Source organism: Sminthopsis crassicaudata, chromosome 2 (genome assembly GCF_048593235.1).
Source record: "Sminthopsis crassicaudata isolate SCR6 chromosome 2, ASM4859323v1, whole genome shotgun sequence".
Lineage (NCBI taxonomy): Eukaryota > Metazoa > Chordata > Mammalia > Dasyuromorphia > Dasyuridae > Sminthopsis > Sminthopsis crassicaudata.
The window spans coordinates 673034431-673058355 of NC_133618.1; the positions used below are offsets into that span (position 1 = coordinate 673034431).

Below are 23925 nucleotides of genomic sequence, written 5' to 3' on the forward strand. Positions count from 1 at the left end.
ATTGTTTTGAGGAGGTGAGAGAAAAGCAGAATTCATAACATCCTTTCCATTGGTTCTCTTACTTGTAGTCTCTCATATATATTTGATATTGAAGATCAATGTAAGAATTTGGATGGGTAATCAATGCTGTTATCTCTGTTCCTGGTGGAGGGAAGAAGAAAGGGAAAAAGGCTTGTAACAGCCATTTGGGGGATTTTTTTTCCAACCCAAAAACTTTTTTTTTCAAAAAGTATTGAGGGCTCAGCTGATTTTCTGTACCAGGAATGGGTAAAACCAGTTCTAAGACTTTTTAGATCAAGAGTAGAGAAGCCCAAGAGTTGAAGTGACCCAGAGATGAGGAAGTACAAAAGGTTCATGGGGTGAAGGAAAATAGGGTGGTCTTTAATGAAACACAAAAGTGGTGAGCAAGGGAGGAAGGCTGGATATGAAGGCAATGATCCTGATGGTCATTGAATGAGGCTCTTTGGAGACAAAGGCAAGAGCCTTCCTTCATGGAGCTTACAGTCTATCCAAAGAGAAACCATGGACACATAGAAGTGGATACAAAATGAACACAAGCCAATGGTGGGGTATGAAGACATGAAGTGAGAGAAGTAAACTGAGAGGAAATGACTGGTGCAAGATGCTCTTGAGTTAAAGATTTGGATGAGCAGTAAAATTAGAAAGGAGGAGAGAATTATGAGAATGACAGAGAAAAAGAACTGAAAGTCAAGAGAGGTGATAAGGTAATTCAGATTGAACAAGAAAGTGGCTGAGGTGCAAGGATGGGTGATGATGGTCAGAACAGCCTGACAGTGTTCTGAATCTTGGAGATGGTGCTGTTCTGAAAGATTAGGAGGTCCAAGCTATAGCTATTTTCCCCTGCAGGTGTCCAGCCTCTGCAGGGGGTCCAGGGAGTTGAGCAGGAGGAATAGGGTGAGCATCCAAGGAAGACAGGAGTCGTGGGGTAGTTTGAGTGAGGAACTGATGGAAGTGATGCTCCCCCTTCTCTCGGACTCTTTTAGGCTTTATTTTATACTATATCATGATCATATACTTTAGGTCAACATAGTCTTCAGACATGTGTCTGACTTATTGACCTTTATATGTTACTACATTTGACGTTTAATATTTGAGTAGTTTTTTATGGTTAAGTGTTAATTATTGATTACATTAGGTGAAGCCAATAATGAAAGGTAAATGTTATACAAGGTTAAATGTCAGTGAATTTTGTTAGTTTACTTATGTCTTCTTTGTCAATTCTATGGATTGTTTGATTCCTGACTTAAAACCATATACATAGGCATTTAGGGCAATTCCTAGTTATACTTTAACCATCTTTTGGTTTCCCAGACATACTGATCTTTTCTGAGTCTAAATAGGTAAACACCATTATTTCCTAGATCTTTGAATTCTCTCCCATAATGACAATGCTTTCCAGACAATGCTTTCCACGATGTTCTCTCCTTTATCATTTGTCTCAGTGAGATATTAGTTTTACTAGGACAGAAATATGCCTGTGGAATCATTACTCGTTAATTTACCCAAATTCCCCATCACCAGATTTTTTTAGATGTTGTTTTAGTGCTGTAATCAAGCCAATTATAAACAATATAGGAAATAGTAGTCCACTAATGAGAAGTATAGAAGGAGATGTTGTTCCTGCAGGAGTGCTGTGCACATCTGATCTCAGTGCTGGGCTTTATCAATCAGCTTAGAGATTGCGGTTTCCAACACTTCCAACACTAATTTAGGATGGATGATGAGGGATGTCACTGTAGTGAAAGAGATTGAGAAATTTTGTATTCAGCTAGTGACAGGAGATGTCAACATTTTATTGAAATCCTTAAGGATAATGGCTATGGATAGGGTGAAGAGGAAGATCTTATGAAAGGTACTAAAGTCACTGAAAAAAAAAATGGCAGAGTTCCCTGGAGATTAGTAAATGACATTACATGAATGAGCTGGAACACAGGAAAGGTACTTGAGGGATGGAAAAGAACTCAGAAATAAGAGTAGGGAGATGGCGTACCTCCCCACCCGGAGGAGTGGGAAAAGAGATGGTGCCCTCAAAGAATGTTGGTTGGAAAGTCTGAGGGTAGAACCACTGAACAGAAATTTCAAAGCATGGGGTGAAATTTAAGAAGGGCGAGGTAAACCAGGGGGAAGTAAAGCAGAGCAGAATTAGGTGTAATTGAAATGAGGGTGAGGATTGAAGAGGTCATAATGCTTAACAGCTGGCCCCCTGGTTTCTGCTCCTCTTACTCTATTGCAATCTCTAAGATTACCAGGGACTTCAATCTCTATGCTCTTTTATCTTTCCAAACATTTGGCTTCATTGAAGGCTGCCTCCTTGTTTCATTGCCCAGACTTTGTCTCCATCCCCTGGATTTCATGATTCTAGATTGTGCTCTTTGTCTTCTCTTTTGGCTTTGACCTTCCTATCCCCTTTGCTTCTTCCTTTTTTTCCCTCCTTTTGCCTAAGTGTTGACATCTTCCCAAATTCTTCCTGTTCCCTTCCCTTGGTGCCTAAAATCATCAGACTTTAATGTCTTCCCTGTTTTGAAAATAAGGACAACCCCTTTCTAGTTCTGTGGTGTTATTTCCATTTGTTATGGTCTTTCAAGATCATTGATGAAGGAGCACATTTACACTGGATCTGTCAAGATCTCTGTGAAGAAGGTCTAGTTGGGCCTCACTTCAATGCTTCTCTTCCTTTTTGTCTTGTCTTGTTAGCTATTTTGTTCTGTCCTTCCCAATCCAAGAATCATTGTTTGTAGGCAGAAAAAAACAAAAGGAGTTTTCCAGCTCTGCTTTCTCTCTGACATCACTTCTCTGAGTGTTACAAATTAAGCTGGGCAACTCATTCTGCATTCCCAGGCTCGTTCTCAGCTAAATTGGAAGCTTTTGGATTACTTAATGGGCTTCTATTTTTCCATAATTATCTAGCTCATACTCCTCTAAATCCTCCCTTCTTCTGTCCAAAGGCAGCAGTGAATTATTGCTATTTATCCAAAGATCTTCAACCTCCTCTGTAAAATATAAAAAGGAAATTTCATTCCCATTCTGGTTTCTTCCCCATTGAGGGAAAGGTTTTCTCTTTGAAATCTGTCTGGTATTATCACTTTGCAAATGAAAAGTTTAGTGAAAAGCTAAGAGAATGACTGAAACCTGAGCCATAAGACTGAGTTGTTATTGTCAGGATTCACTGAAGAGAAGAAAAGGGTTTGGGATGCTTAACAGAGCAGGATTTTGGAGATGAGAAAGCTTTCTGGTGAGAACTGGAGTGAGAAGTCCTAACTTAACCAGGCTCTCTTCTTGCCAGAAAGTGGAAATTTTATGGGAATAATGTGTCTAGTGTTAGATTTGGAGGCATGTCTTACTGTTGACTTAGAGAGGCGACTATAGCACTGAGGTCACGGGACCTTCCCAGGATTCTCTCTGTAGTATGGCATAGAAGTTGGACTAGTACCCAGGTCCTCCTTATCCCGAGACTAACTTTGTAGCCATGAGACTGGATTCCCTTCCTTTCTTTTCTCTTCTGCATAACAGTCCTACCTCCATATTTTATTTCTGTACAGAAATGTTAATTGTATCAATCAAGGAAATTTCTTAAACATATAATTAAATGCCATTTAATTTTGATATTTCCATAAGACAACTCAGGTCAAGACATTTACTGCTCAAAACATTTTATCAGACATATTTTGGTTTGGAAAACCTGACTTCTATATTTATAAGACCTCTTCCTGTGCCTTTAGGGTGAAAAGATTAGAACTCACTCATGGCTGTCACTTCTGGCAGGAAGGTTACCTTCGGTGACATGTTTACAAATAGAGGAAAATCTTCTTGACTTGGATTTATCTGGACAGAAGGCTGGCTGGAGGAAGAGGAGAGTTGAAATCAGAGAATGTTGCTGAAGGCACTACTATTAAGTACATATATTAACATAATCTAGGCCATAAAACATCACCAATAGAGGGTCTTCGGGGGTCTGATTAAATGAATATATAAGAATGATTTGTAAGCTCTTGGGTAGCATAAAGAAAACTGGATCTGAAGTCCAAATATCTTGATTTAATTCCAATGGTATTTAGTCCTATATATTCTTAAGTTATTAAACTTTGCAGAGCCTCAGGTTCATTATCTGTAAAATGGGGATAGTAGTGGCCTTTCCACTTCATAAAATTATCATCCCTTTCGCCTACTTTCTTGCAAGGCCACTAGGGGGCACCACAGTACACAGATTTCTGGGTCTGGAATCAGGAAAACCAGAGTTCAAATCTTATCTGGACTCTTACTATCTATGCAATTCTGGGCAAGCCCCTTCCCCCATCTGCATCAGTTTGCTCATCAGTAAAATGACCTGGAGAAAGGCGTGGCCAACTTCTTTGTTATCTCTGCCAAGAAAACCCCAAATGAGGTCACAGAAAGTCAGGGCCAAAAGGACTGAACAACAGTTTTTTTGCCTATAAATGACTCAGGAAGGTTAAAAATACCAGCAACTCTGTGTAGTCTTACTAAACCAGAATGGTCACAAGCTCCCCCTTAACAGAGTCTAAATTAAAAAGACTTTACCACATTTAATAGTAATGTTGCTTAATGTACCTTGGCGATTGCCATGTGAATTGGATCTTCACAACAGCCTCGTCAGGAGGTGCTGTTATCATCCCCATTTTACAGATGAGGAAGGTGAGGATGACAGTGTATCTGAGGCCAGCTGGGGATCTGGGTCTTCTGCTTTCCAGACTCACTGCTCTGAAAGGCAGAAAATTTGATTATGTCCCAATGGCCTCCCTAGTCCTCTCAAATGACTCCCTCACCATCTTGATCCTTGATATGGGTACTCCTTTCCCAATCCCAAATCTTTGACTGTTCTGGGGATGACATGATCTCTTTCATCTAATCCGGATGTGAACCTGGAAGCAAAGATGAATGCTGTAAGTTGTCTTTTAGGGGAACTGCAGCAGGGCTGGGGACGGGATCCCAAAGGATGGGCCATAGTGTTCAGAGCTTTTGAGTGGAGGGTGTCACATCTGGGAGCTCATTGATGTGTGTACTCTCTCTCTCCACTCACAGAGGTCACAGCCTTTCCCTGGCCAGGTGCACTTCTCAGTGAGCCCCCTTTTATGTGGAGGGCACACTTCTAGAGAGCAGGCCCTCCCTTGATTGCTTCTTGGTGCCTCAGGACTTACTATCTGGACTGACTGCTGAATGGGTTGGGGAAAACTAGGTATCAAGAAGGGGGTTTCTGGAGGAATTAAGTAGAGGGGCAGAAATGAGGCAAATGCCCAAGAGTAGACTGAGTGCAAAGGTTAGCTTCTCAGAAAGCACTAGGAAAGAGAAGAGAGATTTCAAACTCTAAAAAGAGCTTAACAAATTTCCTTCTTTGGGAATTATGGGAAGATGATGGCCTCTTAGGGTCCAGAGGCATTCAGTTTCTCCTTCCCCACAACACTTCAGGCAAGTTCTCAAAATGCATGAGAAACATCACCAAACCAAAGAGAATCTGCTACAAAACCCTTTCTCCAGTCAAAGACTGCCCAAAAAGGCTTCTGGAGTCTTTCTGAGGAATAGAGTGAAAAGAAACTAATGGAGGCAGAAAGTGGAATACCAGACAGCCCATTCTCAATGGAGATGTCGCTAGGATAGTACCCAACAAAATCAGTTGCATGTTGGAAGAGCAGAGGGTCTGTTTTCAAGAAAGGGGCCTTTGCCCAGCCCAGCTTCTAGGCCTCCTGGGCCTCAGCCACAACAGGAAGCAGTCAGACAGTTCCTTTTAAAGGCAGGTCCTAGCCTTAGCTACTAAATTCAGACTTAAACAGTGTCTACCCCAATCATCAAGAAGCATTAGAGCAATGTTTGGACCAAGCACAAACCCCCAATCCAGAAACTAATACTAAAGATATTTTTTTTAAATGCTTAACACAATGAAAAAAATAGCTTATACTGAAAAACACTCGAGATGAACTCCAAAGAAGAAAATAATATGCAACAAATCAAAGTAGAGCCTCAGAGAGAAAAACAAAATTGTTCTAAACATAAGGACTAGAAATGAACCTGAGAGAAATGAATAAGAGATGAAATGGAATAGCCATGGAGGAGAAAAATGATTAGAACAATAAAAGCTGTAGGATAGAAGGTGACCAATGTCATCCAAGAATTGAGAATTAGTGGGCAAAAGAATAAATCATAGAAATAATAAGCAATTTAAACAAAGATAATGACAATAATGAGAAAACATATGGTACTTACCTAAATCTATGGGATATAGCTAAAGCTGTTCTGAGAGGAATAGTTACATCTTTAAATACTTTGATAAAAGAAAGAATAAATCAATGTATTATGAAGAATAAATCAATGTATTATGCATTCTAGGAACTAGAAAAGGAACAAATAAAGCTACCTCAACTTAACACCAAAATAGAAGTCTTGAAAATCACAGAAGGATTAATAAAATTGAAAGTACATATACTTCAAGGAAGCCATCAATAAGAGAAAAGTCCCCCAGAATATTTATAACAGCACTTTTTGTGATTGCTAAGAAATGGAGAATGACAAAACCAATTATGGTACATGAATGTGATGAAATGATACTGTGCTAAAAGCATGGGAAGATATATATGAACTGATGCAGAGTGAAATAAGCAGGAGCCAAGGAAACGATGTATACAACTACAATACACAGTTAACTACATACAATATAAATGGAAAGAACTATACATCAAAATATTAAAAAGGTAACAAAATTATAAATATCAAGTGGAACTTGAATGAAGAGATATGAGAATACACCCCCAGTCCACCACTTGGTGGAAGGGGGAAGTCTACAGAGGTTACACATGGCATATGTTCTCAAACTTTTTTTAGTGTATTAGTTGTACCAATCTTTTATTTTTTCCTCTCTAAAAAGTACTCTTTGTGGGGCAGCGAGGTGGTGCAGTGGATAGAGCACCAGCCCTGAAGTCAGGAGTACCTGAATCCTGGCCTCAGAAACTTATACACTTCCTAGCTGTGTGACCTGGGGAAGTCACTTAACCCTATTTGCCTTAGCAAAAAAAAACAAAACAAACAAACAAACAAAAACCTCTTTGTCATATGGGATGATTCTTCAGAAGAAAAAGGGGAAGGAATAATTGAGATAACTATGGTGAAAAATTTTAAAAAAAGAAAAATGAAAAAAGAAAAAAGAAAGGTTGATAAAAACTTTTTACAAAAAATTGAAAGCACAAAACAATTTGCAAATATAACTAAGATCTGTTTCTTTGAAGAAATTAACAGATAAATTTAGTTAATCTGATTTTTCAAAAGAGAAAAAAATAAACCTTAACAAAATGAAAAAGTTCATAACAAAATAAAGGAAATGATCAGTAATTATATCAACAAAATTGATAACATAGATGAAACATTATAGGTCTTCTTGCATCCTTTCCCCTCTCCCCTATCTTTGAATGGCATCCTTCCTATTCAGTCCATCAACATGGACTCTCCATCTCTTTACTGTTGGCATTTTTCTGACTATTCCCCATGCTTTCCTACCCTCACTTCTACCACCTGACTTAACTGGTATTCTTCAAGTCCAAGATAAAACTCTGCTTTCTACAGGAAGCCTTGCCCAGTGCCTCTTAATTTTAGTGTCACCTCTCTGATAACCATTTCTTGTTGATCTCCCATATTCATTGGGCACATTTGTTTGTTTGTTGCCTCCTTCATTAAATTACGAGCTCCTCAAGGGCAGAGACTGTCTTCTGACAGTCTTTTTGTATCTCTGCACTCAATATAGGGCCTGGTTAAACTCTTACTTACTAGGTAAAAATTTACAAAAATAAAAAATACCCAGAATAACAAAATAAATTATTTACCTAATCTAGCATTAAAAAAAATTAAGTTATAAGTGAGCTCTTGGAAGTGGTGGATGGGAATAGGAAACAAGATGTTTACAGATGAATTATGTTAGCTATTTAAAGAAAAATTAGTTCTCTTTAAAAAAAAAATTTTAATTGTGTTCAAAAATGGGAAACATACCTTTCCCAATGCTTATAGAGTCTTTTACTTAAACAAGAGGGAGACAAAGAAGAGAGTTATAGATTAGAATTAATAATGAATACTGATGTAAAAATGTTAAGTAAATTATTAAAAATAATCTATGGTATTATATTAAAACTAGACACTATGACTAGTTTGGATTAAAATCAGATTAGCAGGGTTGGTTTAATATGTGAAAAATAATGTTGACCATATTAGTAAAAAAAATAAATAAATAAACTAGACAATTTAATGCATTTATGTAAAGAAGAATTGGACAAAATTCTCTGCCAGATCCACCACCAAACTCCAGAAAGCATAGAAACAAATGACCTTTTCTTTAACATGGTATTAGTTATTTAAAGCCTAGAACAAATATTCTATGTATGATGAATCCAAAGACTCTCATTACAGTGGCAAGAATTAATCACTTGATGAAAACTGCTGGAAAAACTGGAAATCAAGCTGATAGAAACTTAATCTAGACCAGCATCTGACCCTATATATCAAGATATTTATATTCTTTATATTCTTTAAAAGAAATGATAAGTTGTACATGATAGAGATCTGAAGTTTCATGTATTATCCTTTTTCCTGTTCTACTACATATAGGCAAAGGCCTATTAAATGTTTGTTCAAGATAAAAATTTAAAAAGTTATTTTAAAAATTCCTTTTTCCCTCCTCAGAGTGAAATAATAACATAACTGGGGCTACCCCAGTGAAGACTATGAGGTTATATGACTAAAGATGTTATATCGTAGGGATATAGAGGATTCTTTATGGATAAAAATTATACAAACAATTCAGCTAGGATTTCATTCAAAATTAGAGACTGTCTCAGATTTGAAGTACTTACTTTTAAAAAAAAAATAATCAGGTCAAGAAAAAGATTTTGAAGTAAAATAAATATGAAACCTCATAAATGTTCTTCATCTCTGAATGGAAAAGGGAGAGTTATTTAGCCACTGATCCTTTCCTGTGTCCCTCCAGGCCACTTGCTTTTCTTTGTTTTAATCATCACCTTTATTGCCTGGACTTTGGGTGGGGCAGTGCTATGCAAGTCAGCTCTTCTCTTCCTCCTTGTTAGACCTTCATCAGGGACAAAAATGCTGCCAGAGGCTGTCATTAAGAATCCCATCAGGGGGCAGCTAGGTGGATCAGTGGATAGAACACCAGCCTTGAATTCAGGAGGACCTGAGTTCAAATCTGGTCTCAAACACTTAACACTTTCTAGCTGTGTGACCCTGGGCAAGTCACTTAACCCCCAGCCTCAAAAAAAAAAAAAAAAAAAAGAATCCTATCAGCCATCTTTCCTGACCTCTTTTCCAGATGTCTTTCTTTGGTTCCTCATTGGATGTAAATTCTTTCAAATGATAACATACCTTGACTGCTGCCACACAAGGCACAGGAAACTAAACTGTAATTGTGTACATGAAATAGTCAAACTGACATTTAAAATGTTGCTATTATTCGTCTGTTCAGTCTTGTCTAACTCTTCCTGACTCCATGGACCACAGCATGCCAGACCTTTCTAACGTTATCATTCAAAATCTTTCCATGCTCATGCTCATGGTTTCCATGACTCTCTCTCTCTATGTCATCCTTTACCATCCTCTTTTCCTCGTTCTTTCAACCTTTTCCAATGAGACCCTTCTTATTATGTGGCCAATATATTTAAGATTCAGTTTCAGTATTTTACCTTTCAGTGAATAATCTGAGTTAATTTGCTTAAGTACTGATTGATTTGATCTTTTTTGCTGTCCAGGGGACTCTCCAAATTATCTTCTCCAGCATCACGATTCCAAAGCATCAATTCTGTGATGTTCATCTTTCCTAATAGCCCAACTCTCACAGCCATACATTGCTACTGGAAAAGTTAAAGCTTTGATTGCATGGACCTTTGTTGGTGAGACTGCTTCCTAGAGAGAGGGTATAGCAGACTTAATAAATGGCAGGAGAAGTGACCCTAGTTTCTCCAAAGAAGTCTAGTGGAGGAAAATGTAGAACAATGAAACCTTAAGATTTTGGTTAAGGGATTAGTTTCTAGTCCTCAAAGGGAGGAGTAAAGACTTTAGGTCCATATAGAAACTAGAGCCCATGAGATTAGAAAAGACAGTCAAGTCAGCAAGTCAATAAAAATGATGTTAATGAAAGCAATTCTGGTGACTCATTGAGTAATGGTCAAAAATTGGGGGGTTTCTAACCTCTCCCATATCGTCACATCCACAAAGACATGATCACAGAGGAGGATGGTAGTTCCTGTGGAGCCAGGGACTTGATGATTGGCTTGTCTACTTAGAACTTCTTAGGTTCTTGTGACTTAGAACTTGACCTGTAGAATTCCAGTTAAATTCCAAAGCAGCAGACCAGTCCTTTGGTTCTGACCCAATTTCCCCATCTTCTTCCTAGTGCCTTTGTGGGAATTACAAAAGTTCGCTTATCCTGGAAAGAAAGAGATCAGAGTAGATCACTCTTGCCTGTGGCCAAGATAAGGACAGAGACCGGGAGCTCATCTCAGCAAAGACTGGCTCCAGTGTATAATTCAATGATTAATGTGTTTATATGTCTAAATGTTAGGATTTTTACAAGGTGCTAAGTCACTGGAATGAATAGAGACAATTGATTTGATCCAAGGAGGAGATGTTATGGGTCAGAACTTGAAACAAGGTACTGAGTGAAATTGAGGAAACAATGATTAAATCTAGTTTAGCAATGATTTAATCCTACAACAAATAATGGTTTCCTAGTGATGAAATGATTGGTGTATACTCAGTGTGCACCATATAAGCAAGAAACTCTCAGGGTCAAACACAGAAGCCCACAATCCTACTCTCTCGGAGGTGGAGTCTGATTCATTCCCATATCTACCTTTGTGCTGGCTGGAGAGGATTGGGGAGGATGAGAGGCTGGAGGCTGAAGGACTAACCTTTGGATTTGGAGATATTCGGACAAGAGCTCGCGAGTCAAGAAAAAAGATAGGCTTCTATTAAAACTAACCGGGCCCCAGGAAAAGATTCAGGATTTTGAAGGACACAATATAGGATCTGGACTTTAACTCCTGGCTGCATTTTGGGATTATTGAACTGAACTGAAACTAAGGCTGCCTCCAGAAGCTCTCCAAGAAACCTGCTCCAAGAGAACGATTATATTTTAGAGAAGAAGAACATTACATCTAAATATCTATTTAAAGTCTTTTGAAAACTTTAAAATGATCAATAACTATTATTAACATTAAATTGAAAAACATAAGATACTCTGATAATGAACCACTTTAGATGTAGAAATAGTTGACCATTGTAGAGTCAGCTGCTAAAAGATGACATCTAACTCTGGTAACCTGAGTTTCTGAGGCTGTGATTCTGGCTTTCAGCTATATTGGGTGTTGATGTGTGTCTGAGGACTGGCAACATCATTTAATTATTTGCCTTATGGGAAAAATGCCTGGAGCTTCAACAACTGAGTTTTGCAACATAGCAATTTTCATATTAATAACTGTCTCTAAGTTATGCTGAATTAAGTCAGAGGCTCCCAGAAATTTAGATTTGTAAGGTTGGTCCCATTAGATTGGGATCTTGCCCTAGTTTGCGCCTTAATCAGAACTTCCCACAATTTCTTTTTCATCTTAATGAGCCTAATTGTTTGCCCCACTAAAATAATTCTTTGAATGACTGGTACAAAATAGCTCTGAAATGTTTGAGAAAATTTAACAAATACATTTACCTTTTTCATAATAAAACCAAGTGTTTAACTCCTTAGATTTCATTCAGTTCTCAGTTTTAGACGAGGTTTTCTGGTCTAATTTTGACCAAATTTGGAAGCCATTTCCACGTTTTCCTTTTAGCTCAGAAGCCTGTTGTATTTTTACATTAGGGCTTGCTGATGTCAGCCAGCAACTGGATTTCAAACCTGCCCAGCAACAGTTTAGCTTTTCTTCTGGCAGATTCAGGATGTGACGCTGGGGAAACAGCTGAGTGGACACACCTGGTCTAGGAGATGCTCCTTCTTATCAATAAATTCAGACCTGCTTCGGGCTTTCAGGTTAGCAATGATGAAATTCTGTGCAGGTTGCCTTAGAAATAGAGTCAACATTTTCTAACTTTAAAAGAAAGCAAAAGAGACGTTTCATTTTTCATTGTCCAATGCTGTAAAACTTTTGCCAAAAGGAATGGTTCTAATCTGATCATAATTACAATTAGTATTCTCATCCTAAGGTTCGGCACTCCTCATATCTTCTTCCATCACTATATCAGGCTACATTTTCAGACTCCACATTTGTCTTTGTTTTAACATGCTGCCTCACAAACCCTTTTAAAATCCAAACTGAGGATTCAGGATGAAAAATTCTCTCCACCTCCAGAGAGAGAATGGAAGCATATTGTTTTTCAATTTATTTTTCTTGCTTTTTTTTTTTTTTTTCCCAATGGGGCTAATACAGAAATGTTTTATGTGACTTCATGTGTAAAATGGGTATTAAGTTGCTTGCTTTCTCTATGGTGGGGGAGACGTTGGAGGAAGAAAGAGAATTTGGAACTCAAAATTTTAATAAGGAATGTTTAAAAAAACAAATAAAATCTTAACTGGTCAGTGACTTCTTTGCTCTGTTTTGGTCCCTTCAGACTACTCCATTTTTCCTTCTTCATTATAATTGTTTCTTTTTTGTATTCAGAATTTCTTAAATCCTGGAGTCTCTTCCTTTATATAATTTTATTCCTATTATCCTTTCTCTGAACTGAAACTGCCATCTCAAAATAGGATGCATCTCAGACTCCATCTTGTATCCCTTTCTTTTTCTAGCACAATATCTAATATGAAATGGTCATTTCTCCCTAAAATTCTCAATATCTTTACCCCAACAATTAATTCCTCTTCATGGGTAAGAATCAAATCTAGAAGGGAAGTTCCTCTCATTGGTTCTTCTTACTTTTAAAAAGATGAAATTATTATTAAAATTAGACAAGACATTATTGGTAGTTCTGATGTTGTCAGAGAATTCTCCAATTGATATCCAGATAATTTGTCTCCTTTACAAATAAATTGTACCAACATTTCAGGCTAGTTACTTATTTCCCACATTCTAGGGGTAGTAACCCCATATAGAGTTTTTTAACTGAATGTGAGGGTTATGAAATCATAATTTATTATCAATAAATGTTTGATTTGTATACCTGTTTTATATGCCTATATACCCAGAGTCACATAAAAATTTCTTGGGCAAAAAGGGGTTGTGAATGGAAAAAGTTTAAGAAGTCCTCATTTGTATTATACATCAATGTCCCCCTCTCCACATATTCTTATGTACACCCAAATATTACTCCACATAACTCCCTCCTCTGGTTCTTGTATTTGCCCACAATATTACTCTATGCCAGTATTTAAATAAACTATATCTTCTAAAGCCATATCTTTGTTTTCATAGCAAGTATTCACAACTTATAAAGGCAAATTTACATTCTTATTTTGGGGTGGCCATTTAATCTTTAAAAGCTATATTTTGGGGTGATATTTTGTAATAAAATATATATAGTCCAAGAATTATGTAAGAAACTCTGAATAGTTATTTATTGTTTGCTTTGAAAAAAGTATGAGTATTATTATATTAATTATATGGTAAATGTTAGGTCCCAATTGGTGAAAATCATATTATTAGGGTGAAAGCCATTCCAAAATGGGGAGGAGGAGCTATTACAAGAGTATTGTACCTGATAAATAACTATACATGTGTCTGGGAACTTACTCAACTGAGTAGCACATAGCCCTGTGGGGTCCCTATTGGTTTGAGAGTGATAACAAAGATATGTAACTAGGTGCAAGCTATAGCAAAACATAACCAGGATGCAGCAATCAGAACATTGTTTCTACCACGTAATACTGGATGACGAGGCACTCCCCGGCCCCATATCAGAACTGCTCTCTAATGACAAATGGAATGACCCTTTGCAGCTCTTCTTCTCATTAATTTCTATAATTAGCATGGGGCTTTTGGCAGGGATTTGTGAGGGTCCACTGAGTAGTCTGGCTGCTGCCATGGAGGGGATTGGAGAGCCAATAAATTGTCTGGAAGTCTCCCTAGAACCATTATGATTATTAAACTACTTGTATAATCATAATGGAGCTTGTTTCTTTGATACAATTAGTTTACCCCTTATTGGGTATGGGGAAGAGGCTCAGAGTTGTCTTGGTTGGGGAATTCTAGATCTTACACTGTGATATGACATCATACTAAATCATAATCACACAATATCATTTTACATCATATTGTATTATAACATTTCTACTATATGTTGCCATTGTAGCCCCTAGGTGGTGTTAGAGCCTTTAATATTGACTTATAATTTTTTTTCTTTAGAAAAATCATTTCCCTAGAAAATTATCCCAAAACTTCCTTCTATTCTTTTCTTTGTGATATTTCAGAAACATTAATAACTCTGATTAATCACAAAAGACAGTAAAACCCAGAACCCTTAGGCTCGAGAAGAAATCTTTTTTTTTTTTCTAACCATTGGGCAGAGGCTGCACACTCTGTCCTATATTCCACTTTGTAAGCTCCTTGCTAAACATTATGTTTTCCTTTGACTAGAGCCATCTATAATAGATGATCAGAATTCAGTTAAAAATTAGCTGCTTTTTATCGAGATTAAAAACATTAATTGGAGCAGCTAGATAGCACAGTGGATAGAGCACTAGCCCTGAAGTCAGTAGGACCCCAGCTCAAATCTGGCCTCAGATATTTAACACTTAACTAGTTGTGTGATCCTGTGCAAGTCACTTAACCTCAACTGCCTTAAAAAGAAAGAAAAGAAGCAAAAATAAAGGGATAAGAATAGTCATCAATGTATAAATAGCAAAAAAAAAAAGACTCAAAAGGAAATTCATGAAGGTAATTTATGCTGGTTTATGCTTGACTCAATGAATTGGGTGGATCAGGTGGAAAACAGCCCTGAAAAAGACTTGGCAGCCCTCACATCAGAGGTACAGTCTTTTCATGAACACATCCTGTCAAGCTAACTATGGCAATTCATCTAAGAATTTTTCTATCATTATCAAGTTGGATTTATACCACAAATGAAACATTGGAACACTATATAATATATTTTTTAAAGTCCAAATAACATAATATTATTTCAATACGTATTTTACCTTCTCATTCTATAATATCAGGGCAGTTCTCTTTGATGATTTCCTGAAAAATAGTCTAGGAATTTTTTTTCATCATGGTTTTCAAGAAGTACAGTAATCCTTAGGTTGTCTCTCCTAACATCTATTTTCAAGGTCAGTTGTTTGCCCAAGTAGGTATTTTACATTTTCTTTTGTTTTTCTTTCTTTTTTTTTTGTTTGTTTTGCTTGACTGATTCTTGAAGTCTCATTGAGTCATTCATTTCCATTTGTTCAGTTCTGATTTTTAGTGAATTATTTTCTTCATTTATTTTATTTATTTATTTATTTACTCTTTTTTTTTTTTTTTTTGTATTTGTCTGATTGAATTTTAAATGAGTTGTTTTGTTCTATGGATTTTTTTTTTTTCCATTTCACAAATTCTGTTTTTCAGGGGGTTGTTTTCTTTTTCCATTTCACAAATTCTATTTTTCAGGGGGTTGTTTTCTTTTTCCATTTTGTCAAATCTATTTTAAGGAATTTTATGTTTTTTCCATTTCACTAATTCTAATTTGTAATGAATTTTCTTCAGATAATTTTTGTGTTTCCTTTTTCCAAACCCTCTTGCAAAGTTCTCATTTCCTTTCCCCATTTTTCTTCTAGCTCTCTTTTAAGATCTTTTATAGGTTTTTTCTAGGAGAGCCTCATATGATGGGGACTAATTTATGTCCCCATCTGCTTTTAGTCTCCACGGGGTTTGAAATCTGTTCTTTTCTTTCACCATAAAAACTATCTATGGTCAGAGTTCTTTTTGCTTTTTTACTCATTTTTTTTTTTTTTTTTAAAGTTGAGATCTGCTTTTAGGGCAAAGGAAGTTGGCTGTGCTGACTGACTTCTGGTACAGGGTGGATGTGGCCAGGTCCCGTAAAATTCTGGTGTTTTGGAGTTCACTATTGACCTTTTGTGTTTGTTTTGGGTGTTTTATAACTTCTCTTCTGATCTACTGGCTTACAGCCAGGACAGAGTAGCCAGCTTTACTATAGATTCCTCCCTGTAGATTCTCCGAGCAAAGCTCATACCATCCTGGATTTGCACTGCTGTATTCCATGTCTATGCTCGGCCTACTTGCACTTGATTGCCTCCCTCTGTGCCTGATTGAAACAGACCCTTTCTGGAGATCTTCAAAATTATCTTCTGCTGATAATTTGTTATGCTTCCAATATTTGTGGGTTCTGTCAGTCCAGAACTAATTCAGAGGCTTGATTTGCCAATTAGTCTGAGGATTGTGGGAGAAGATCAGAAAGAAGCACGTGTCCTTTCTGACATCTTGGCTTCACCCCCTTCCTCAATATGTATTTTAAAAGCCTTTGTTAAACTACAACACACATTTATGCTAAAAAAAAATACCCTTTAGATGTAGACTTTTTAAATCTATTAAAATTATCTATAATCCTAAATGATGAATAGCTCTTCTATGAGAACTCAGCAGATATCACATCCAAATAGCAGTTCTGAGTGAAATAAGGCTGACAAATGAAAGTCAGTTTACTGAAATCAGAGCTGGACACATGTTTTTCTGAGGTAGTTGTAGTAAAGGGGAGTACCCTGAAACTGGTCTAGATTTTGCAATCAAAACTAATTTAGTCAACAAGCAGCTTGTATGCCTGCCAAAAAGAGTGAACAAAAGGCTCATGACAACACAATTGCCATTTGCAGGAAAACATCACACCATCATCATCAATGCCTATTCTTCCAGCATGACAAAGCATAATGAGTTCAGAGAAAAATTGTATGAAGATGTGGAGACTCTTATCATTAAGTGCTAAAATAGGACAAATATAAGTCTGTGTGATTTTAATGCTAGAATAGTCCTTGGGAGGAATAGAGTGGAAACAGCAACAGCAATGGTCACCTACAATTGAAAACTTGGGCATCTCATGACCTTCTCTCATCACCCAACACTGTATTTACCAAAATACAATAAAGCTTAAGAATTCATTCTCTCAGCAAACATTGGCATTTAATAAATTTTATTATGTAACAAGAGATAGACAGGATGTGAGAGCAATGAAAGTAATGTGTAGTGCAGTGTTGGACCAATCATAGACTTATCCTCTTCAAGATAAATATTTGGTTCATCTTATAAAATCTGACTGAAATTTTCTGGCTTCTATGGTTAGAGGAGGTTGTCCCCCAGGATTTCAAGGATGCCTCTATGGTCTACCCTATAGGTGAGATTTTTTTTTAAGTCAAGCATTCTTAGTCATAGTCTTATCTTTAGTGGCAAGACTCTTTCAGGAGTCCTCCTTAATAGGCTGATCTTTCACCTGGAAGATAATCAACTCCCTGAGAATCAGTGTAGTTTCAGAAAGGCTCAAAGAATAATCAAAAAGTTTGCTGCCCAATCTACTCCAGGAGAAATGCCAGGATTAGAACAGAGCTTACAATATTTATAGATCTCACTTGATATGGTCAGTCATAAGGGCTTCTATGGTCAAAATTTGGTTATCTGGAGAAATCCATTAGTATTGTATGTCGATTTCTTTTTTAAAGTATATGTTAAATCCATATTTATGGATATATTTATGCATCTATATTTATACAGTTATCTTGCTGCACAAGAAAAATTGGATCAAGAAGGGGGAAAAAAAGCCTGAGGAAAAACAAAATGCAAGCAAACAACAGAAAGAGTCAAAATGCTATGTTGTGGTCCATACTCAGTTCCCACAGTCCTCTCTCTGGGTGTAGATGGCTCTCTTCATCATTGAACAATTGGAAGAGGTTCGAATCATCTCATTGTTAAAGAGAGCTATGTCCATCAGAATTGATCATCATACAGTCTTCTTGTTGCCATGTATAATGATCTCCTGGTTCTGCTCATTTCACTTAGCATCAATTCATATAAGTCTCTCCAGGCTTCTCTGAAATCATCCTGTTGGTTGTTTCTTACAGAACAATAGCACTCCATAACATTCATATACCATATATTCAGCCATTCATATATTCATATACCATATATTCAGCCATTCCTCTGCTGATGGACATCCACTAAGTTTCCAGTTCCTTGCCACTACAAAGAGGGCTGCCACAAATATTTTTGCACCTGTGAGTTCTTTTCCCTCCTTTATGATCTCTTTGGGATATAATCCCAATAGTAACACTGCTAGATCAAAGAGTATGCACAGTTTGATAACTTTTTGAGCGTAGTTCCAAATTGCTCTCCAGAATGGCTGGATGTATTCACAATTCCACCAACAATGTATCAGTGTCCAAGTTTTCCTACATCTCCTCCAACATTCATCATTATCTTTTCCTGTTATTTTAGCCAATCTGAGAGGTGTAGTGGTATCTTAGAGTAGTCTTAATTTCTGATCAATAGTGATTTGGAGCACCTCCTCATATGATTCAAAATAGTTTCAATTTATTCATCTGAAAATTGTTCAAATCCTTTGTTGTTTGTCGGTTTCACAATAGCATGTTTGCCCAGGTTCTGGGCTCTCATTGCTCTAGTATTTTCCCAGTCACCAATGGAGTGAAACAAGGCTATGTACTTACTCCCATGCTTTTTAGCGTGATGCTTTCAGCCATGTTGTTAAATGCTTTCAATAAAGAGAGACTCAGTGTAAGTCAGCTACTGCATTGATAAAAAATTCTTCAACTTGAAAAGGCTACAAGCTAAGACTAAAGTGGAGGAACAATGTTGGTGTGTGCTTTTTTTAGCTTGCTTGTTTGTTTCCAGATGATTTTGTATTCAATACAACCTCTGAAGCTGAGATATAGCAAAGTATGGATTGATTTTCAGCTGTTTGTGTTAATTTTGATCTAACAATTAATACTAAGAAAACACAGGTACTCCATCAGTCAGCACCATCTATATGTGGAATCATTGGTTGTATCTAAGAGAGAAGTTTTGAATACTATAGATAAGTTCACTTAACTTGACAGTATACTTTCCAGGGATATACACAGTGATAATGAAGTTAATGTACACATTGCCAGAGCTAGTTTTGTGTTTAGGAGATTCTGAAGGAAAGTGTGAGAAAGAAGAGATATTAACAAACTAAATTAATTAACAAACTAAAGGTCTATGGAACTATTGTGTTGACCTTGTTGTTGTATGCCTGTAAAACCTGGCCAGTGTACCAACACCATGTCAGAAAACTGAATTGTTTCCCTTTGAATTGTCTTGGAAAGATTTTAAAGATCACCTGGCAAGATAAGATGCCAGACATTGAAGTTCTTTATTGACTTAAGCTGCCAAGTATTCAGACTACTGCAAAATGCAACTCTGACAGACTGGCTATATTGTTTGACTACCAAAATACACTTGCCAAAAGGACTATTTTATGGAGGACTCACACCAGGACAAATGCTCACGTGGTTATCAGAATAAACAATACAAGGACGCTCAAGGTCTCACTAAAGGAATTTGAAATTGATTGTGTAACACAGAAGACAATAAATGGCACAGGATAATTCAATATGGTGTGCCCTCATCAGAGAAGGCACTGTGCTGAATGAAGAAATCAAAATTAAAGTCTCTCAAAAGAAATGCAAGATGTACAAACTTAGAGAATCTACCCCAAATGTTCACATGGACTATTTGTGCCTGACTGTCACAAAGCATTCTGAGCTCATATTGGTCCTGTCACCCACAGTCAGACACATTGTAACTCGACTCTAATATATTGAAATAATTTTGGTCTTCTTTGAGAAAGAAGAACAGGGGCAGCTAGGGGGCGCAGTGGATAGAGCACCAGCCTTGAATTCAGGAGAACGCAAGTTCAAATCTGGTCTCAGACACTTAACACTTCCTAGCTGTGTGACCCTGGGCAAGTCACTTAACCCCAGCCTCAAAAAAATAAAAAATAAAAAAAAGAGAAAGAAGAACAAAAAACAAACAGACTTCTTCCAATCAAAGTTGAACACCTCTGTCACTACTGAGAAATACAATAATTAACAAGATTCATGATAAATTCTTCCAAGAGAATCCAGACTGTGCCTAGTAACTAGGATCTAAACGAGCAACTAACTTAAGACAATAGTTGTTTTTTATAGAGATAGGCTGCCACCCATCCTGAATATATACAGACACACAAACATATGTATACACACACATATTCAACAAATAATTGATAGTCTAACAAAGCATAATATTTCAGCATTGGAACAAAATCATTTATTTACAAAAATCTCCATTGTAGGGGCAGATAGGTTAGAGCACCAACTCTGAAGTCAGGAGGACCTCAGTTCAAATCTGGTCTCAGAAACTAACACTTCCTAGCTGTGTGACCCTGGGCAAGTCACTTAACCCTAATTGCCTCAGCAAAATAACAACAAAAACTCCATTGCAGGAGTGAACTGACTTCATCAACTTTATAAATTTTTTAGCATTCCACGCTGAACATAAGATAATTCAGGAAGTTCTACTAGTTCACTAAAGGGAAATAGTCAATTAATCCTTCATAACTGCTTTCATTAGGTATTTAAGTGGCACAGTGCACAGAGTGCCACATCTAGAATTGAGAAGACCTCATCTTCCTAGTTCAAATCTGGCTTAACTATATGACCCTGAGGAAGTCATTTAACCCTGTTTTCCTTATTTTTTTCATCTGTAAAATGAGCTAGAGGGGAAAAAAAAGAAAATCATTCCAGTAAATTTGCCAAGAAAATGACAAATAAGAGTCAGATACAACTGAAAAATAACTGTTTCTGTTATCTCCCTCTTCATCCATCCTCTCTCCTTGGCTATTCCATGGTTTAAGAGAGTAAGGCAAAGCAAAGGAGGCCTAGAATCACTCTGAAAGAGTCTTGAAATTAAGGAAGTAAAGTTCTCTAATTCTTTTTCTTTAATGACAAGAGGAACTTACTGTACAAAGCAAAATAGTGATTTTGTGATAATGAGATCTGTCAAATCTGGATTTGTGAATATAAGCCTACCTCCCATAAATAGTCAGGACAAGAGTACTTGAACAAGAAAATCACATTGTGCTGAAAGATAACAGAGCAATAGCGATATTAAACTTATATGCTCAAATGCTTTAGCATCTAAATTCATAAAAGAAAAATTAACTGGATTACAAAAAGATACAGACAGTTATACTGTAGTGCAAAGAGATTTTAATGTCTCTCATTAAGTTTTAGACAAATCTAATGTTGTAAAATTACCCATGCATATATCTGGTAGATAAAAACTATTAATAAAATTTTTTTTAAAGTTTTAGACAAATCTAATAGAAGAAAAACAAAAATGAAAAATATTGAACAAAATTTGGAAAGCCCAGAGCTTAGCTTTAAAATCTTCTAAGCAGAATATTAAAAGAATAACATATTGCTTAGCTTCACATGAAACTTTTATAAAAACTGACCATGTATTAAGGCATAGAGATAGTATAAATATACATGAAGAGGGCAAAAAAGTAAATATATCCTTTATAAAGTATAACAACAAAAACTAGTAATAAATTTAAAAAGCACAAACAAAAGATACACCCACATAGAAACATAACAATGAAATTATAAACAATGAGGTCAAAGAACAAATTGTAAAAATATCAATTATATAAAAGAAAATAACAATGAAACATTTATCAACATTTATGGGATGCAGAAAAAGCAGTTCTCAAGTGAAAATTATATTCCTAAAATACATTAACAACATAGAAAAAGAGGATTAATTCAATATGCATTTAATGAATAATGATTTTAAAAATTTAAATAAAATTCTGGCAAGCTAACTATAGCAATTCATCCAAGAATTTTTCCATCAAGACCAAATTGAATTTATACTAGAAATGCAAGGATTATTAACATTAGGAAAAACAATCTATGTAGTTAGTCATATTTTTCAAAAAGTCCAAATAACACATGATTAGTTCAATGTGTATAGAAGAAGTCTTTGATGGACTATATACCTGGAACACAAAGATACTTTTTAATTTATCTAAAAGAATTTATCTAAAATCGCAAGCAAGCATGACATACAGTAGAGGTATGTTAGAAACTTTCTCAGTAAATAGAGGATTAATGCAGGTATGCTATCTTATTCAATATTAATTGATATTGTTCTGTGAATGCTAACAACAGCAATAAAACAAAAAAAATAAATTAAAGGCATAAATATAGATAAGCAAGAGATAAAACTATCCCTGTTTGCTAATGATATAATGATTTAGCAAGAAATTTTTTTTAATTTTGTTTTTTTATTAATTTTTATAATTATAACATTTTCTTTGACAGTACATATGCATAGGTAATTTTTTTTTTTTACAACATTATCCCTTGTACTCCCTTCTGTTCTGAGTTTTTCCCCTCCTTCCCTCTACCCCCTCCCCTAGATGGCAGGCATTCCCATGCATATTAAATTTCTTATAGTATATGCTTGGTACAATATATATGTGCAGAACCGAATTTTGTTGTTGTTGTTGCAAAGGAAGAATTGGATTCGGAAGGTAAAAATAATCTGGGAAGAGAAACAAAACAAAATAGCAAAAAAATTTAAGAGAATCAGTAAAGGTACTCAATAACCTCAGCAAAGAGGCAATAGAAAAGGAAATCCCATTCCAAATAACTACAAAATGCGTAAGATATTTGGGGATCAGTCCAGCAAAGCATACAAAATATTGGTATAGATTAAACTATAAATTTCTTCTTAAAGACATAAGGAACAACTTAAATGGCTAGAAGAATATTCAGTGCTCCTGGATGGATCATGCCAGAATAATGAAAATGATAATTCTACCAAAGTTGATGCATATTTTAATGCTTTATTAATCAAATTATCAATGATTTACTTATAAATTTCAATAAGAAATTTAAAAAAGATATCAAAGAAATTGATGAAAAAAGGTAGAAATGAAGGTAGAATTAAGATTTTAAAGTATATGTAAAGCAGTAGTCATCAAGACCATCTGGTATTAATTTTTTTAAAAAATAGAGAGATAGGGCCTTTGGAGAGACTAGAGAAAAAAGAATAAGAAACAATGGACATCAATAATCCAGTGTTCCATAAACCAGAAAACAATCTACTTAGGAAAGAATTCCCTACTTGATGAAAACTGAGAAAGTTAGAAAGCAATCTGATAGGAATTAGACTTAGATCAATACTTTGTAGCACATTCTACAATACATTCTAAATAAATACACTACCTCAATATTAAAGATCATAGCATTTAAAGATATAATTAAATAATATACCTCTTGTTGCAAGGGTAGAAGATTTATTCTTAAAACCAGATAATAAAAATAAAGGGACTACAAGCAAAAATACATAAATTTGATAACATTAAGCTGAAAATCTTCTCCATAACAAAATTCATGCATGTAGAATAGAAATGAAGTAGTGGTGGAAGAGGAAAAAATTGTCAAATTTCTCTGATGGGTTTAAAACAACATAAATATGTATATGTACACACACACACACACACACACACACACACACACATACACACATGTCACCAAAATCCATTCCCCAATAAATAGCTGTTCAAGAATACAGGTGATTTTTTTAAATCTTATTTCTCTAGCAATAATTTATTAAATAAATTCTATGGTCATTATTAAAGGCATCATACCTAGTATTACCTACTAAGTACAGAGCCAGCTTAATATTTAAGAAAGTTCAAGCTTTACCTTTCACTCATTCTTGTCATATGAGCCTGAGTAAGTCAATCACTTTCTCATTTCCAAAGGCAACCTTCAAAGATCATAAATTGAAGGATACTTAGACAACAGCAGGAGTAGAATGAGTTTCCTAACTGTAAGGCCACCAAACAAATGAAATCACTTGTCCCTAATAGTAGTAAATTATAGTAAGAGGAGCATGAGAA

General features: G+C 35.9%; 1 protein-coding gene across 2 annotated transcripts in view; it reads left to right on the forward strand.

Moving 5' to 3' along the window:
- The first annotated feature begins 11731 nt into the window (after nucleotides 1–11731).
- The window catches only part of LOC141559052 (gastric triacylglycerol lipase-like), a 44513-nt gene continuing 32319 nt past the window's right edge, over nucleotides 11732–23925 (forward strand). For both annotated transcript variants that reach the window (XM_074297086.1, XM_074297087.1), the window contains exon 1: nucleotides 11732–12043. The gene's annotated coding sequence lies outside the window, so the exon portion shown is untranslated. The remainder of the gene's footprint in view (nucleotides 12044–23925) is intronic.